This window comes from Rousettus aegyptiacus, unplaced genomic scaffold (assembly GCF_014176215.1).
Source record: "Rousettus aegyptiacus isolate mRouAeg1 unplaced genomic scaffold, mRouAeg1.p scaffold_m13_p_1, whole genome shotgun sequence".
Lineage (NCBI taxonomy): Eukaryota > Metazoa > Chordata > Mammalia > Chiroptera > Pteropodidae > Rousettus > Rousettus aegyptiacus.
Genome location: NW_023416284.1, coordinates 135,594,587 through 135,613,281, shown reverse-complemented (window position 1 = coordinate 135,613,281; position 18,695 = coordinate 135,594,587). Strand labels below are relative to the sequence as shown.

Sequence of the window (18,695 nt, the reverse complement as noted above, 5' to 3'; positions counted from 1 at the left end):
TATTTGAGTCCCAGCTATGTTCAAGGTAAAATGCTTGGTAACTAATTAAACAAAAATGAACCAAATGTAAGTGAATGAATATGAGTCGCTTTCTCTGTGCACTTAACATATACCCCTCTACAAAATAACTACCATAATAGTTGACATACAGGTATGTCAACTATACCACTAGATGAGCAAAATCTCCCAGTTTTGCCTCTCTGTCAAGTCTCAAAGTTGGCATCTATCTAGTACATTTAAGTTCTATGACTCTTTTTTTTTTTTTTGGCCAAATGAAAAAGAATTGGTCACTAGGTTGAAACAATGTTTCTACCACTGCGTGTCATTCAGTTTTCCCATTTCCTGGACATTTTGTATCACTCGAGGGGTTCTTCTTGTTTAGGCTCTGCACATCTCCTCTTAACGTTTCACTGCTATCAAGATCAATTACTAAATAGTAGGAGCAGTTAGTCATAAAAGTTTGCCTCTTGAAGCCAAATTGACATTCTCTTGACAGGAAATTTTCACCTATTCTTCATAACTAACATTCAGTTAGATACCCAATATATCTTGAACTATTAATCGATAAAAGTATCCAGATCAGTGTTACTATAGCTCTCACCAGAAACAGCAATGGATGTATAGCATAAAGCAAATTGTAACTCAAATGATATAATTAAAACTTTCCAATTAATTTTAATAGTTTCAAGTACTAGAAAAGAATGTAAGTTAAAAATGTTAGCATAAAAAATAACAGAATCTTCAGTAAAAGTACTGCTTAATAAGACTTGATACATATATGATTCTGTTTTCCATTAAGAGATGACCTTCAGTCATACTTTAAGAATACTCTATTGAATATTAAAGAATAGAAGAGAGTTTTGATTAGAAAAGGTTTGACTTAGGGTTCTCAAACAATAAATACATTTCAAGGTATTAGGGAGAGAAATATGAAACCAATGAGAACAGGGGGCTTCTTCAAAGATTGAGAATTCTACTTTAAGAGAGAGAGAGCGAGCTCGCGCGTTGAATCCTTATTTTAAATGAAAAAAAAAAAAGTCTATGGCCATACTACCCTGAACAAGCCTGATCCCGTCTGATCTCAGAAGTTAAGCAAGGTTGGGCCTGGTTAATACTTGGATGGGAGACCACCTAGGAAGACCAGGTGCTATAGGCATAAAAAATTAAAAAAAAAAAAAAAAAAAAAAGGATTATAACCTGACAAGGTCCTTGCAATCTGTGAGGTCAACCAAGAGTTGCCTCTCCTAAAAAAATAAAAAAAAAAGAACAAAGCTGACTAAAATGAAAAAACAAAACAAAACAAAACAGGGTACACTGTAGAACACAATTCATACTTGCTTAAAACTATAAGATAGAACAGGACACTTGGGATTGTAACTTGCCACTTGGGACTTTAAACCTAGATTGCAGCTACCATCTACTTCTTCATCACACCTCTCTGTCTCACACTAGCAGGCATATGGAGTTGAAAAAATTTTCTATTTTGCCCTCAGGAGTTCTTGGGTCAACATGTTTGACAATTGCTGCGTGTTACCCTTATTCTCTAATTGTTGTGTGAGTGCAAAATCAAATCCTTCTTGATAAGGTGAGACTTTTGATCCTTGGTGAAAATATGTAAAGGTTATAGACCATTTGAACAGAACTTTGGATCCATTTGAGATCTTCAGATCAACTCAGATCATCCCCAAAGAACAGAAATGAATCACTGACAGATAGGTGGACTAAAGTTAGGGATAGTTAAAAAAATTTGCCACACATAGTCACATCATGTCTTTTTCTCTGTTAATAAAATCTGTAAAGTGTTTCTGATAGTGCCTGGACCATAGAATGTACTTTATAGGTTATTTGTGATTATATTATTCCCTGTAAATAGTCTAGAATCAGAGCTCTTATCACAGCTAAAACTTGAAATACTAGACACCTTCTGATTTCCATGCAAATTATTACCATTTCTAACCACATGCACATAAATCTCTTATAAGTTCGAAACTCATTATTAATAATTTCTGTATAAAATATATAATCATACATTTATAATAAATATAAGTAGGGCCTTTCAATAATTCAATGAAATCAGTCTTTTTGTAAAAATTACTCTATAAGCATATTGTACTTTAGCAGATGTTTGTTGGTTTTTATTGCCCGACAATCACTTTACTTCTGATAACAGCGCCCCAATTTCTTACCGAGACATTATCTCTCCTTTCTTGTGTGCAATATTTGGAACTTTAGAGAAGGCTGTCTCTCCCTTTTCTAACCCAATGTTGAGGTTGAAAGCCAGATTATTCGAACTCTCTCTAGGAATTTGAAACTTGAGTGGAAGAGCCAAGAGGGAAAAATGTTGGGACTGATTCATCACAGCACGGTTTTCTGAGAAGTGAATTTTGTAAACTCTGCTGCCTGGTCCAAGTTGCTCCTTGGACTCTCGCCTTCTTGGGCTTGATTCTTCCGGTATTCCCTCAGTTCCAAGGGATACTCCCTCAACTTGCAATAATTTCCTTTTTGTTTACTTTAGTTATAATTATTTTTATTGCTTGAAATCAACAAATTCCCCTAAAACCCTAATTAAGCAATAATAATGATAATTAATAATAATAATAACAATCTGATTATCTCCCCTCCTCCTTACTTTCTTCCTGCAGGATATGAAGCATATAATTTGAATCTTTCAAAATATGTCCATAATTATCTGGATTAAAAATAAACTATATGTAAATTCTCAAAACAGCAAACAAATCTCTTTATGTTAAACCATAGACTCCACCCAGAATTTAGAGATTTGGTGGTAGGTAGTGTCTAACTGAACTATTAGTCATCTGTTTAGGCAAGCTCAGAGACCAGTTTGTTCCCCCATATAATCATCATGGTGTTCAGTGCCATGATATTAGAATGGGATTCTGCAAAAGTCTTCTGCAAAAATGTAATTTAAGTTGCCCAGTTTTATTTATTTGGGGGCAGGGGGTTGTTTCTTTTTATTGTTTTATTTTGCTTTTACTTTTCCCTACAATTTTTATACTAAGATCATTTACAAGAATAAAAATATAACCTTTCCAATTGTGATACTTGTATCAATTTATGTTCTGCCTCAAAGTAATATAAAATTTTATATATTCATTCCTTCATTTTTAAAGAATCCCTTGACACCCCATATTCCAATGAACTGTTCTCTTGGGCATTCTTGCTCTGAGGTCCTATAATTCTCCCATTAGATCCTAAGCCAAATGTCTTCTGCCTTTGGGAAAGATGCCATTTACTTTTTAGCAAGAAGTCTCTGATCGATGTCTGGAATGCTATCAAATTTGTGTTTGCGAACCTTTCTCAAAAACCTTTGGAAATGATCTCTGATATTTCCAGTGGTAAGCCTCAGTTTTACTTTTTCTGAACACTAGAAAATTTTTGGCCAGTTTTGGTCCCCATCCCTTTTCTTGAATATTCCTCAGCACGTACTCTGGCACATGTTTGAATTCCCTGGTTTATTTCTGCAATGGTTTCATCTTTAGGGATATTACCTCTCAAATGTTTAAAAAACTCTTTCTCTCTTTCTCTCTCTCTTTCTTTTTTTTTGCTTTCATTTTTGTCTCAGACCTTTGTTTCCTTTGGTGTGTAAGCTGCTAACTGCCACTTTTCCTGCACTACAGATTTTTTTTTTTTTTTTTTTATCTTGGGCAGTTTCTATATTCCTTGTCTTTGAAATTTTATTTTCAATTCAGGATTAACCTTTAGTTTGATATTTTATCTTCTCTCTTCTCTCTCTACTTGTAATCACTAGTTCTTAATTGCTGTCTTTATTTATATTAGAAACTCTATTTCTGGGCTTCAGCTGAGGATTGAACAATTAGATCTGACACTGAGCCCAAGGGTAACTTGGCCCACGTGCCACCTGTGCATAGGGAATAACACAGACAGGACCAAAGAATGCTTTTCTGGCATTTTCCTAAAACATGCTTTCTGGCTGCCCTAGAGGCCAACAGGCTTTCATAATTTGACTGTCAGCACTAGTGCTTACTATGTTTATTGCCAGGTTTTAGCCCATAGCAACCAGTCAGTGAAAGTCAAGGTAGCCTTAAAAAAAACAAACAACAACAAAAACCCTCTCATGTTGGCAAGATATATTGCTATGTGTTTATTCCTGGCTCTGAAGATGAGACTTCCTTCCTTTCATATACAAAGTAGAGCAATTAACCCAGTGGATTCTTCTTGATATCTCTTTGTCTTTCAAAACCATACTCAACCCAGCACCAAATTCTGAAAATTTTGCCTCCTAAATATTTCTTATGAGTTGATATCCCTCCATTTCCCTAGGTTATACTTCTGTCATCCCTTGTACAGACAGTTACATTGCTTTTTAAACAGTCCACCTGCCACTCACTTTCGATTCTTTCAATTCTTCACAACACAGTGGACCAGTGGTCCTCAATAGGTGTGTTCCCCAGAGAGAAAGCATTAGCACCAGCATCACCTTGGATCTTGTTAGAAATGTTTCTTTATGACATATAATTTTCATTAGAACAAGCTAAATTTCCAATACTTCCTCCCCACTCTTCTGGAAACCAGTGGTCAGGAACACTGGGTTCAGGATATTACAAGTTTTAGATCATTTTTCCAAGAAAGTCTAGAGAGGTGAATCAGAACAGGGAGGAGCCTAGCTTTGTTTTATTATTGGGGTGTTCATAAAGTAAGTCAAAGAAAACCAAAGACAATTGACACGTTTGCAATGGTTAATCCAAGGCTTTTCTGGTAGTTGTGTTCCTTCTAGGCACACTTGCTTTTAGGTGACTTACTTATGTGCCGCTTTGTTTAGTCAGCTTTAAAAATTAACTAACCTCAAAGAGTCAGGTTGCCCCAAAACAAGAAATGTAGAGAAAAGAACTAATTTAAATAAAATTTCAGTTATATTCCAGAGTGTGTCCACACAATGCCATCAGTTAATGTTTTTAAAGGAGTTACATGTATTTATTTTAAACATTACTTAAAACAACAATTCCGAGTGTGGGGGGGAAAATGGTGTAGATGATAGAGGCTCTGTTCAACCCTCTGGTGACCAAATCAAAGTTGTGACAGAAACAAGGAGCAGCAGCAAGTAAAACTTGCCTTGGATCTAGAGGAGCAAGCCATACAACTAGGGAAAAGTCCAAGAAAATACACTGCAATAGCAGAAGGTAGGATGGGGAGAGGATGTGGAGCTGGCTGGTCCCCAACAGCTGTGTGAGAAAGAGGCTGCAGCAGTGGCAGTGGCAGAAGCCTCTTAACGGGGCCGCGTTCAGGAGTAGATTTTTACTTGACGGACCTGCTCACTCTGAGCACCAGTACTGATTCTGCTGTGTGCAGAGGGCACCAGGGACTTACAGGCAGACATTGTCAGAGTGAGGGTCGAGGCAAGACTGTCTCTGTACAGAAGTGCCAGCGGTATTCATCGTTCCCTGTTGAGTTCTCCCCTCTCCCAGTGCAGGGACACAGCACCGCCATAGCCCTGAGGTCATCAAACTGGATGACAGAGGTTGCTCTGCCCAGAGGATTTCCTGAAAACCCACCTCACCATCTCAAGTGGTTACCTAAGCCATATCCAGGTGTATCCTCAGCGAGTTAGGTGCTCCTTGCCGAGACTCATACTGGAGGCAGCCTGGGTTTCTGGTGTGGCCTTTTGAGGCAACTATAAGCACAGCATCTGTAGATTGCTTACTGAATCTTGACAGATGGCTCCGGAGGGGTAGAGGCTTGGGCTAAATTTGGCCTGCAGTTGAACCCCTCTCAGGACTGTGCCACCGGTCACCTACTTTACAAATCCACACTAATAAGACCGGGAGACTTAGGAGCTTTGCTTAGTACAAATAAACAGATACCGAAATGGGAAGGCAAAGAATTAGAAACCCATATGACAGAACAGAACAGAGATCCAGATATAATGGAGTCAAGTAATCTAACAGATGCAGAGTTCAAAATGCTGGTTATAAAGATGCTCAATAAACTTTTGGGAAGTGTAGATAAATTAAGTGAGAACTTCAACAAAGAGATAAGAAACATAAAAATGGAAGTGGAAATTATAAAAGGGAACCAGTCTGAAATGAAGGCACATTATCTTAAGATGAGAAGTATATTAAATGGAATAAACAAATGAATAAACAAAGTGAATAAAGAAGAGGATCACGTGCCCTATCTAAAGGACAGGAAAGCCAATCAGGACGTCTCAATTAGAATGGCAAGAAAAAAGATACCAAGACTATAAAAATTTAAGGAACATATGGGACGCTATTAAGGCTCCAAATATTTTTCTGATCAGAGCAACTGAAGAAAAACAAGATGTTGAACAGCTGTTTGAAGAAATAATGATGGAAAACTTCCTGAACCTGGTGAAGAAAATGGACATAAAAACCCAGGAAGCTCAGAGAATTCTAAAATTAGGGATCCAAAGAGGTCCACGCCAAGACACATCATAATTAAAACGCCGAAGATTAAATATAAAAAAAGAAATATTAAAAGCAGCAAGAGAAAAACAAATAATTACATACAAGGGAACACCCATAAGACTGGCAGTTGATTTCTCAAAAGAAACTATGCTGGACAGAAGGGTTTAGCAAAAAATATTTGACAGGATGAAGACCCAGGATATACAACCAAGAATAATTTATCCAGCAAAGCTATCATTTAGAGTTGAAGGACAGATAAAAAGCTTCCCAGACAAAAAAAAAAAAAAAAAAAAAAAAAAAAAAAAAAAAAAAAGCAGAAGGAACTTATGAACACCAAGCCAGTATTGGCAAGACTTCTTTAAGAAGAAAAAACATGTATCAAAACCAGGAATAAAGAATGGTAATAACTACATTCCTATCAATAAGAACCTTAAATGGAAAAGAATTAAGTGCTCCAACCTAAAGACAGAGTGGCTGAAAGGATAAGAAAACAAGACCCCCTACATATGAAAAGACAGGGGATGGAAAAAGATATTGCTTTGATGGACCTAGAAGGGGTTTAAATTAGACAGAGAAAGATAAACACTTATGATTTCACTTACATGTGGAACCTAAGGAATAAAAAGAACAAACTAATCAATAACAAACTCACAAATACAGTGGACAATTTGGTGACAGACAGAGGGGAGGGGAATTTAGGGGGTCTGGGAGAATAGGGTGAAGGGCTAAAGAAGAACAAACTAGTAGCTGATGAATGGTCATGAGGATAGAGAGCACAGCATAGGAATGCAGTTAGCATTAATATGTTGTCTAGGTGCAGGGTCAGGGGAGGGAGGGTGCAATTGAGGGGATTGTTTTATGAACTGTATAGATGTCTAACCAATGTACTATATACTTGAAACTAAACTTAAAAAATGAATCAGTGCCAAAAAAAAAAAAAAAAAGACCAGAAGAATTCCTTCTTTATAAATTTTATATTCCAAATTTCCTGAATCTCATCATACTACCATATAAAGTCATATGCTTTTTAGGACCATATCATGTGTTTGAACTTCTCTTCTTCAAGGTGTCCCTCGGTTGTTTCTGTAAAAGATGGTGGAAGTTTTGTATGGACCCCAGACCTATCTGGCAGTAGCAGTCCCCACATACTCTTTGTCTTTCTTCATTCTTTGGCTACCACTAGCCTGAGAATCCATTTGATGCAGCCTCACTTCTGCTCCTACCCAGCGGATGTGTGGGCCTAGTATCCCATATCTAGCTGAGACACTCCCATCTCTCCCAGAACACTTCTTTAATTTCTGAGGTCTGTCTGCTATCAGTAAAGACTTCAATCCTTTTTACAGGACAAGGGAGTGAATTCTCAGGAAACAACCTGCTCTATCTTCCTTAGCTCTTTTCTATACCTTTTTTTCTCAACACGAAGTTCTTGTTCTCCCAGTAACAAATAAATAAGTAAAAATAAAAAAGAAATAAAATGCCATCATGCATATCAAAAGATGTTAACAGGTACAAAGAAGAAGGCTGCAGCAAGAAAACAGAGACTATCTATCTATAGCGGTAAACACTATATTAGATGGGGCATTGCCATGACAACAGTTTCTGGATCAGACCAAATATTGCAGGCTGATCATCTTTTGAACTCAAGTGAAACTAATTAGCATCAGCTTTACTAGGATTAAATAAAAACACATCACTGTAGTTAATGAGGAGCTTCTGAAACTTCAAGTTAAATCTACAATAAGAGAATAGGCCAGTAAGAACTAAAATAGAAAGGATGAGCCACAACGAAGTCAATAGCCTAAGAGACAATATGATAAAAGTGTGACTAAAAAGATTGCAGAAAAGAAACAAGTTTAATGAGTTTGCAACTGAATAATCTGAAAATGAACTGATCAACATACTCAACAGAAGATATTAGAAGAAAAGTGGAAAGGGGGAATTGAGAAGTAAAAAATCCAAGAGTGAGAGTAAAAACATCCCAGAAGTAAAAAAACCTTTAATTTTAGAAATACAAATACTCTAGTCCATGGGTTGGAGGACTTCTATTGTATTAAGTAATTAATCTGGCCCTACTAGCATCTTTCTTGATAACCTGAATGACCCATCCTCAAGGGTCATCTAACATTCTCATTCTGATTTCACTTCTAATAAATAATCTTTTAAATATTTAGTTTACCAAGTAGTTGAATACTCAAAAGAAAGTGCCCTATTTGGTGATTATGATAGAAAAAATGGAGGCCATCGAAAAAGACTAGAGCGAAAGAGAACACGCTTGTTTACTACCCTCCCACCACAGTGGAAAAATGACTGTCTTCCATCAAAGGCTGATCCCTTGCATAATTCTGGAATCTAAATGAGTAAAGTGTCTTCATTCCATTTATTCTCCCTGCATTTTTCTATATCTTCAATTTTTGTGTCTCTAATTGTTGCTTTCCACTAGAATTTAAATATAATCAGTTCTTTTATCTTCTGTTAACCTTCCCAAATATTGCTCCCCTCTGTTCTCCCTCTCTTTGCAAACAGCCACATTATCCATCTATCTCCCCAAGCTTCCATCTGGAAATCATTATTTATTCCCTCTATTCCCTTAACTCAACATCTAGTCAATCTCTACATTTAGTCAATTGAAATGCTGTAGCATTTATTAAATCTCACTCCCTTTTTCCTTTTATCATCAGTCACTTCATTGTTTAGGCCTGTATCACCTACTTCTTGAATTCCTATAATGAATTGTTATAACTGGTATTGGTCTTGCTTTTCTCCAATTCATAGTAAACACTGTGACATGAATGGTTGGTTTGATTGAGTCTTTAAGATATATATGTATATCCTTTGTAAGTTATATATGTTTTCTAGTTATCAATATATAAAATACACTTTTAATGGCTTAGAATTTTTGGAATAATGTTAAATAATAAAAATGGTAATTAGCATCTTTGGCATGTTTTTATTTGTAAAATAGAGGGACTGCTCTTGTGTTAAGGAAGTTACTTACTATTCCACCTTTTAATCACTTACTGAGTCTATTTTTTCATTTGTTTATTTTCATCAGATGCTTATTCTACTAAGAATATCCTGTGTTTTTTCTTATTAGGTCTTTAATGTGTCATTTCATTATTTAAATCTTCCTTAAATTATTGAAAAAAATGCTATTCTTCTGTATGAATTAGTGATTTTATTTAGATATTTTTACATACATACTCAGAAGTGACTATGTGTTTTTTTGTTATGGGGTCCTTTTACTTAAGTTTTAGTATTGAGGCTAGATGAGCTAATACAAGCATAACACTGTTCCTAAAAAATTTTAAGTGTAAAATAAGTGTTATCTGTTGTTATTAATATATATTTTATACATCAGGTAGTTCTATGGAGAAATTTTTACAGGATGAGGATTATATTTTCTTGAGAGTTTGAAATTAATACTGATCCCGCTCCTTTTTAGTTCTTTGATAACATTTCCAAGTAATTTTACTTATGTATTTGATTTCTTTCTATTACTTGAGCTAATTTTGATCGGTTGCATTTTTCTCGAATTGTCCATGGCAGCAAGATTTTCAAATATATTATCTCACTGAATATAATACTTAAAAAAAATAACAATAGCGAAGCAACAACAAAATCCTCATGATTTTGTTCTTCTGTCACCTTCCTTGGGTCTAATTTTTTTTATTTATTCATGCATCATTACTTCCTATTCTGGACCAAACATTTATGTCCTCCGAAAACAATTCCTGTTGAAATCTTAACCATCCGCCCTGCCTCCGGGCTGTATTTGGAGATGGGGCTTCTAAGGAAGTAGTTAAGATTAAATGAGGTTATGAGGGTGGGGTCCTAATAATAGGATTAGGATCTTTATAAAAGACATCAGAGAGCTTCTGCTCTTTCATGTGAGAAGGTTGTCATCTGCTACCCACGCTGAAAAGTCTCAGGGACAACAATCTTGTGGACACCTTCATCTAGAACTTCTAGCCTTCGGAATTGTGAGATAATACATTTCTGTTGTTTAAGCCATACAGTCTGTAGTACTTTAATATGACAGGCCTAGCTAACTAACATACTTCCTTATCAAAGTGTTCTGCATTTCCACACCTGATATTAAAAACGTCTCTCATAGAACTTACTTTATGGTACCATTCAATAAATATTTCTACATGAATAATATAAACAAAAAGTCATATTCTCCTTTCTGAATGAATTAACATGACATTCAATTTCTTATGTGTATATGTTAATGTGGTTTATTATCTTTAGGTGCACTGAAAAAACCTTTTTTATCGGATTCGGGAAAGCAGAGGAACACATCCTTAATGTTTTCCCTTTGGTGCCTGAGCCCCCAGTAGGTTGTCTCCAATGTCATCTACTTGTCTCTTTCTAACTTTAAAAGTATCTAGACACAGTAGATAAAAAGGTAACAACTGCTTCATTCATTATGGGTTCATCTATGACTCAAACTTGTTCTTACTTTTATGCTATGTGCAATAAGTCCTAGATTGCATTCTTTAAAAAATGTAAGAAAATAAAATAAAATAAAATTCACTGACTTCTGGACTATGTAAGACACACGGCACATCGTTCTGTCACTGAGAACACCTGCTCTGGACCTAATGTGCTTGATTTTCTATCCAAGATCAGCCTCTGGCTTTCTGTGAAATTTTCAGGCAACCTCCTTGCCTCTCCATGTCTTAGTTATTCGTATAAAGGATGATAAGAATACTTATGTGCTAGATTCGTGCATGTAAAATAAATTGATACATGTAAATTACCCAGAACGGTCCCTGGCATAGAGCAAGCACTCAGTAGTTATAAACTGTACTATTTGCTACACATACACGTGCATGGCTTAACATATTTTTAATTACTGAATATGAAATTGCCACACATAGCAGTAGCAATAATAAACTTTGTACCTCCTTTAAGGGACAGAGTTGCAGGAGATTTTACACGGGGTAACCTATTTACTTAACCTCTAAGCAATCTGTCACCTCTCACAGAAAGAAAGTGATACTTTGCATCATGAATGTGCACTACTTGTCATTGGCCACAATATAAAAGGCAATCTGCTCTATTTTAATTTTGATTTTGCTTCATCTTTTAGAGTAATTACTGAACAATTATTTTGTCATAAGCTATATTCTCATTAGGCAAATCTGGCTCTATGAGATTAAGAAACTCATTTTCTCTGATGTGCTTTGCCCCTCCTTGACCTTCAGTTTCTGAAAACATATTTTCCAGGTGTTCTCTTTTGGAATAGTGATTTTTCATTCATTTTAATTTTCATTATTCTTGTACACTGAGATTCCATTTTTTCCCCCTCACAGATGGTAAACTAACTCGAATTTTTCCACAAAACAAATGCTCATTAAATATTTTTAAGTTCCTGTGTTTATGTGACAGCAATAAATAGCGTTATAAATAGTGTTAGAAATAGACATTACGATGAATTTAAGTAAGCCCCCTTAAAGTATTCATAAGTAAAAATTTTTTTAAAAATGGCAAGGTAATATACAACTACTGTTGAATAACTCATAACATTAAAAAATTTTATCTTAAGAATTTCTTCTTCTGTGCTCCCATAGCTGCTATGCATCTCTTTCACATGCCCTTGCATTGCAATGAGATATAGTTAATTAGCCTGTATTCTACCCCGTTTAGACTCCAAGCTCCATGGAGGCATGAACCAAACTCATTTTGACGTTCTATTCTAGCTATCTAGCAGTTTTTGGTACATGGGAGGCAATAAATATCTATTAATTGAGTAGATGAATAAAGAAATGTCTGAATGAAAGTTTTTAAAAAATCCTGACCTCATGGTTTCTTTCTTTCTTTGTTAGGGTGGAGAAGGACAAATTTTCTAGGGTCAAATGCAACACAGAGTGACAATATTCAAACTCCCAATATCTGGAAATTTCAAATACTTTAAGAGAGTGAGGTTTCTGAACCTTATGTTATGAAGTAAAACCCAAATCCTTTAAAAATCACAAAGCTAGGGAAAGTGAAAAGCTTTTTGTTTGTTTGTTTGTAGATGGCAACTCTGTGAAATCTAACTATAAGTAAGATCCTTAAAACAAAAGCATATAGTATTTTTTTCACCATGTGATTCTATGAATTATTAACAGTAGACACTGATGTGAAGTAAACATAAGTACAGTTCAAAAGCCAACTCACATGCAGTGGTGAGAAGAGATATTGATGCTTTTTAATTGTGTTTATTATATTAAATGATTAATATACTGATAGGGCTAGCAGACCCTTAGATATTGTAGTTCATATTGCTTTCATTTATATTTCAGTTAAATAGTCAATCAAATGAAGAACTGAGATTCATAAGTAATTATTTCTAAAAATGATGGCATTAGTCAAAGCCTAGAATTAGAGTTCCTTAATTAATGATTGTCAGGTGGTTGACAATGGAAATATTTGCAAGTCTTATATTGATTAAAGATGAAGAGATTTTTGAGCATTTGTGTTGATGATAATAGAAAATAATTAAGATCATTTTTTAGCTGAGAGGTGTTTTTGTGATCATCTAATCTGATTTAATAGCTTGAAAGAATTATGAAATAGATACTTAAAGTTAAATTATTACTGATACCACATATTTAGTGACACAATAGGAACTTCCAATCATAGATTTTGGCTTCTGTTCCAAACCGGAATAGCAACCCCTACCGTAGAAGGGTGGGTGTGAAGGAATGTAAAGTAACATATAACAGAGTAATAGTCTGAAACTATGAACACATTTTCCTTTTTGAACTTTCTCAGTTCATGACCTGTATCCTAGCGGCCTGTCTATCTAATCTATCATAGAGGTGGGCTGGATAAGTTAGGATTTATTCAAGAAGAAATAAAAAGTGAAAGGAGAATATAGTTTTCAGTTTCTGAAATGTAGCACAAGATGCAAGCTCAAACACCTTTATTCCCTTTTTAACATAGCAATGTCTAAGGTTGAGGGAAGCTCTCTGGGCTCTGGTCTAAGGGGGGTGGGGTCAGATAACTAAGGGTACTCTTAAAAACAGAAGGAAGCCTCTTAAAAACAGAAGGAGGCCTCTTAAAAACCATAGGAGCCCTCAAAGTCTACTTGGCCAGTATAGTCAAACACCTGAGATCTTAAGGTACAGCTTTCCCATGTACAGCTTTCCCAGGCTGCCCTTCTTCCCATAGGTATGGGTGGGATGTAGAGGTAGCTGGGCAGGTTGCCTGAGGGGAACACCTGCAGAGCTGATGTAACTGCACATAGACTTCGTTTCATTTTTTTGTTATTAAAATTATTAGGGTGACATTGGTTCATAAAATCAAATAGGTTTCAAGTTATTTCATCTCTTTAAAGTAGATATTTTTTTCTGATTCAATCTGGTTTTGCCCAGATAATGGCACTATGAGTCACTTGCTTTTTCCAGCCCTCCCTTTACCTCTGCATGCCTGCTCCTTTAATCATTAAGCCTTAGGACAAAAGATTTATCAAGCCTCAGGTCTAGAATCATGAGGACAGTAAGTTTCGGTTACACTAAGGATAACATCTTAGCTTAAATGTGTGTCAGCTCCAGGCTCATCAAGGCAGAACGACCCCATGGGCCACGGGACCAGACTGGATGGCGCCAGGCTGATTCCAGAACCGAACACAATGATCAAAATTGATCGAGCTAGTTTTGGCCAGATAACGGCACTGTGACTCACTTGCTTTTTCCACTCTCTCTCTTTACTTCCGTAAGCCAGTTCCTTTAATCATTAAGCCTTAGGACATAAGATTTATTGAGCCTCTCTGGTCTACAGTCATGAGGACAATAAGTTTTGGTCACACTAAGGATAACATCTTAGTCTTAGATGTGTTTGAGCCCCTGGAGCATCCACGCAGAACGACCCCACCAGCCATGGGACCAGTCAGGATGGCGCCAGGCTGATTCCAGAAACCGACACAATGATCAATTACCCCAGCCTCATCCAGTCATCCAATCAGTAGCACCCACGGCCCCAACTCCCTGAGTTTCCATGACTACTGATTTTTCCCTATGTAACCTGTACTCCTGAGCCACCTGGGAAGAGGAGGGGCAGGTTGTTGAGAGCATTATCTCGCCTCTGTCTCCAGCACTTGCAATTGTCTAAAGTAGATTCCAACTTTCTTCACTGCAAAACCTGCAGGTATCTTTTCTTTGACTCCTGGGCTCACAGGAAGATGGACTCCTTTTGTTCCAGTAACACTAACCGCCTGGCCTGAGACTGAGTAGCACCCACAGCCAGTCCCTTGAAAGGTCATAGCACCAGAGAAGCTGAGGGTAATTCATGGCAGCCAGGTAGCTCCACTGAATGTCCTTACTGGGAAGCTGCAGATCACACTTAGCCTCAAACTTAAACCAGTAGAGCAAGCCAGAAGCAGGTAGGCAAGAAGTATGGCCCTGAGATTGGAAGCTATCAGGCAGAAATGCTTCTCTTTCTTTTGGGCTTTATCTGAGGTTTGGAGAAAGGAGAAAGGAGAGCATATCTGCGAGAATAAAAACAATTCCAACTGTTTCAATCAGAGGCTGGTAAACTATGTTCCTGGTGGTCAAATCTAGCCATTGCCTATTTTCATAAATAAAATTTTTACTGGAAAGCAGCCACACCATTCACTTATGTATTATCTGTGGCCGCTTTTATGTTACAATGATAGAATTGAGTAGTTGCAAGAGAGACTGTACAACCCATAGAGGCTAAAATATTTACTATCTGGCCTTTTACAGAAAAAGTTTGCAACTCCTGGTTTAAGGCATCAGGTAGAACTTATTTAAAAATGTTAATGTACATTTTCTTATTTAGATATTTTTATTGATATTCAATGGCTCATGGGGAAAGCCAGAATAGTTTTAAGCAGCAAACTCTACATTATCTCTTTATTGCCAGTTAAATCTACATTAAACTAGGTGACCATGATATCGATACATAAATAACTCACTGTTAGCGACAGAGTAGGTACAATACTGATGACTGAATTTATACTAACTTTCTCTGCTTCTTTCAAAGTGACCATATTTCTTACATAATTCTTAGTAGACAATGTAGTATTGGGGACACATTTAGTTGAGATAGGTGGGAGTGTAGCAAAGAAGAAGAAAAAAAAAAAACAGTACCTTGACTTTATTCATTAGCGGCAGAGCTGAGCATAATAGCCAAGAAGGCGAAGAAGCCATGGCCTCAGAGACACACTGGCTCTTTCTTTTTGATGAGCTTCAAGATTTATCTCCTAAACTATAGCCTCGGGGAAGTGGGAGCCAAAAGAGCATTCCTTTAGCTTTAAATAGTTACTGCAATAGTTTTGACTCTTTATTGAGACGTTTCTTTTCCACTCCAACTTTAAGAAAGAAGTCCTGCAATCTAGCAGCTAACTCCAGCTGACTCCTAACATTAAGATAAAGTCATGATTTCCATAGCAACACAATTAATTAGTCCAGGGCAATGTTTAGAGTAAGAGCCTGAAACATTTTGGAGTCAACTGTACCACTGGAATAAACATTTCTCATAATTAAAAAAGAAAGAAACAAAAAAAAAAAAAATGGGAAAAGAAAAAACAATGCATATGAAATGACTTGCATCTAATTTCAAGGAGCTTTTGTATGGGATGTTTTATAGATAATTTGTCCAAGACTTCAGTCCTAGTCCACATAGAAGTCCTTTGGTTTCCTTTATTCACAGGTCATTTTCTATGAATTCATCTTATCTTCCCCATTTATTTCCATCTTCTTCAACCTCTCTAATTTAGTCATACTCCCTGTGTTCACCTTTTTTTTTTTTCTGAGTTCCAAATAAAATGTTATAGTCAAAGGGGAAAATAGATTTATAAAGTTTGTGTGTATATCTTGTTATTGTGGTAGTTGTCAGCCTCTTTTATTTGAGGAGACTTGTGTCTGTTTCTTGCCAGGAGAAAAAAACCTAGCAAATACTATTTTGTTTAACCTATGCCTCCAAATATTCTATACTTAACTAGTAGAGGATAAGTGTTTCATGTCAATAAGCTTCTCCAGTGAAAAAGCCTTTTAGGTATAATTTACATCTTTTTTTTTTTTTTTTTGGTTGTAATTTGCAAACATTTAATTTGGTCCTGTCTCCATGTAGATGGAAAACAGTTGATCGACCTTTTTTACAGAGCTTTTTATATTCTTAAAAACAGTTAATGGTCCTCAGCTATCCTGTCTTTATTAGTACTCTAAGGTTCCTTAACATCTTTTCATAATAATGTGTGCTCTTTAAATACAAAACTGTGATTGGTAGGACATTAATTTGAATTGTTTCATGGAATAGTGAATCATATTCAATCACAGCTCTTTTACTTCAATCTTAATGTTTTTGTATCTTTCAGGGGGTGCAAGTAGTGGCCTGTGACTTCAAAAGCAAGTGAGAGAATTACTGGGCCATAGAATTCTATATTTCCTGTCTCAACCAGTGAGGAAAATTACTTATTTTAGAGGTCCTAATAAACATTTCTTGTGTTTCTCTTAGTTTTGAATCACATAATAAAATTACAGATTTCCCTTTAGAAAAACTAAACAACAATCAACACAAAACAAATTATTAACTACTTTGTTATGCAAATGGTCTTAAAAGAAATTTTTAATGGCGACAATGTGGCAATCACATTTATTTAAAAACTTTTAGATCTCATGAAACATAGAGTATCAGAGAAAACAAAAGAAAATCTATAGGATTTTTTTTAAATGTCCATAACATATGTTAATTTTCATATTGTAAATATAAAAGACCAGGTGTTTCATCTTACCAAATTCAAACCTTTATAAGACAGATGCAAGAATATTTTCTCTCACAAAATAGTCATCAATTTTTTCTTTTGCTTTTATTGAATAGACTTTAAATGATGCAAGAACATAGTCAAGGAAACCACTAGTGAACATAAAGACTTTGAAAAAAGGACATGCTCAAGTCCTACTTCCCACCAAGAAAGAAGTAAGGTCATGTGGTTTTATGTGGTGCATTCATCAATTCATTCAGGAAATATGATTTGTTATCAACTACATGTTGAGCACCATTCGAGTTGCTCTTAATATAGCAGGTAAAGAAGATAGACAAGTTCTTTCCTTTCATGCAGCTAACATTTTAGTGGGGGATGGAAGATAAAGAAGACAATATCAGTGAAGGCAAGTTATCTGAAGAAAATAAAATATAATACTAGAGAGTGACTAGCGTCTACACAAATTAGATGATAAAGGGATATTTAAGGGAGACTTAAATGACAAATGGGAGCCAGCCCTCAGTAATCTGGAGAAAAAGCAATAGAAAGGAATTAAAGAAAATAGAAAAATGCCTCTGTGACTGAACAGACTGCTATGTGTTTTATGGAACGGTTCATGTGTTACTCCCTACAAAGAATGCATTTCCTATCCCTCTCCACTAGTCCAAATTCAAACCTCTCATTTCCTATGAGTTTTCTTTCAAATCCATAACATCATCTATTTTGACTCTAGACCTTTAACATTTTTCCTCTTAATAATGTTTTAATATTTCAGTGGTACTGGGAAACTGCATACTTAATTATAGATTATGTAAATGTTTGTAAATGGCTCTCAGGTCTTCAGAGTATACAATTGTTACTTCAAGAATGAGAAGTGTGTCTCTTTATTTTGTCCCGAAGAGTGATAATCCTTCTGGACAAATGATATTTACAAAATAAGAATTTTGAGGCTTGGTGAAGCTCTACCAGCATTTGACACTTGACCCTGAAATTATAGCTTACTCATTAGATTTTCTACCTCTAAAACAGATTTTGTGGAAAGAAAAGAATGCCTCTGAGGGTAATATCAGCAGCACCTTGCATAATAAAAGCAAATGTATGTTAAATAAGAGTAAAGAATTTGAAGCTGTTCACATCAGGCACATTTACAGATGAATCCTGGAAACTTAATCCTTGGTTTAATGATTTAAACCTGTTTCTTAGTTGTTGTCGGTTCTCAGTCTTAAATTTTCAATGATTGTTCTTTTTCTCTTTTTTTCAGTAATAAGGTTCCTTTTTTTCTTTTCTTGACTTTTGGCAGCAATCTCTACATATTGGTACTATGGTGCAGAAAATCACTGTTCAGACTCTAATCTTCAAGAAAGGGGCAAAAGATTACAGGTGTTGTGTACTTAATAAGCTGAACATGTCTCAGTAATGTGTTGTTTTCCAAATACAGAGACCAAATAATTACTTAAAATTGTATTCAGACCCATACGCAATCACAAACAAGCATTTTCACAGGGAATATATATATATATATATATATATATATATATATATATATATGCATATGCATAAATGACAGTGTCTTCAAG

The 18,695-nt window shown here is 35.7% G+C and overlaps 1 protein-coding gene and 1 non-coding gene across 6 annotated transcripts in view; one reads left to right on the top strand and one right to left on the bottom strand.

Moving 5' to 3' along the window:
* Positions 1-18,695, bottom strand: part of FUT9 (fucosyltransferase 9) — a 167,920-nt gene that overhangs the window by 10,758 nt on the left and 138,467 nt on the right. The window lies entirely within an intron of this gene.
* Positions 1,038-1,156, top strand: LOC118605927. Its single transcript, XR_004952286.1, has one exon. It is a non-coding gene; the product is annotated as a 5S ribosomal RNA (ribosomal RNA).